The sequence below is a fragment of the Bison bison genome, unplaced genomic scaffold (genome assembly GCF_000754665.1).
Source record: "Bison bison bison isolate TAMUID 2011002044 unplaced genomic scaffold, Bison_UMD1.0 scf7180017864525, whole genome shotgun sequence".
Classification (NCBI taxonomy): Eukaryota; Metazoa; Chordata; class Mammalia; order Artiodactyla; family Bovidae; genus Bison; species Bison bison.
Window position 1 is genome coordinate 1,173,669 of NW_011495076.1, and position 865 is coordinate 1,174,533.

Sequence of the window (865 nt, forward strand, 5' to 3'; positions counted from 1 at the left end):
CAGAAAATCCTTTCTACTAGTCTTCAGTTTGTTCTCATAAATAACCGTTCTGTAAATAGTGGTAATTTTGATGTGCCCATGGGAGGAGGTGAGCTCAGGGTCTTACTACTCCACAATCTCGGCAACTCCCTCTAACTCACACTTTCTGGATTCATATAGAGATTGAAATTTTATTTCAAATGACCTTTTTAAAATATTTTTATTTGCATTTATTTTTTGCCGAATTTATCCCCAGGCCGGAAGCTTTTGTTTCTTCATTTTCTTCTGGGTTCTCTTTTTCTTCTGTGCAACCTCTTTTGACTTAGGAACAATCTGTTCTCTTTCAGTAAAAGCCATCTCAATGAGGCAGGGATGGCTCATGTATGGGTTGATTCAATCATGAGCTCTATAAGTCCTGTGCCATATCCTGGGGGCTTTACTCTCTTGGATGAGCAAAATGACCAGAGAGTCTACATCTAAGCCCTTCAGTTCAGCATTACTGTCTTCAGTTTTGAGTATGTACAGTAAAAATTGAGCACTCTTCTTGAGCCACCAACCCTGTGTTCAGCCCCACTGTTTGGCCAGTGCACACCTACCAAATCCACCACTGTAACCACACAATGGCACACATTGCTTCTTTGAAGTGATGTCTTTCAGATACTTGGTGGCTTTTCAGACATGCATACCCTTAATGGCCTGGTCTTAATACCCTTAATGGCCTGTGGAAAATTCTGAAAGAGATGGGAATACCAGACCACCTGACCTGCCTCCTGAGAAATCTGTATGTAGGTCAGGAAGAAACAGTTAGAACTGGACATGGAACAACAGACTGGTTCCAAATCGGGAAAGGAGCACATCAAGGCTGTATATTGTCACCCTGCTTATT

General features: G+C 41.7%; 1 pseudogene; it reads right to left on the reverse strand.

Annotated features, from left to right (window-relative positions):
- Window positions 1-225: 225 nt before the first annotated feature.
- On the reverse strand, window positions 226-663 carry LOC104981953 (annotated as a pseudogene).
- Between the last annotated feature and the right edge of the window lie 202 nt (window positions 664-865).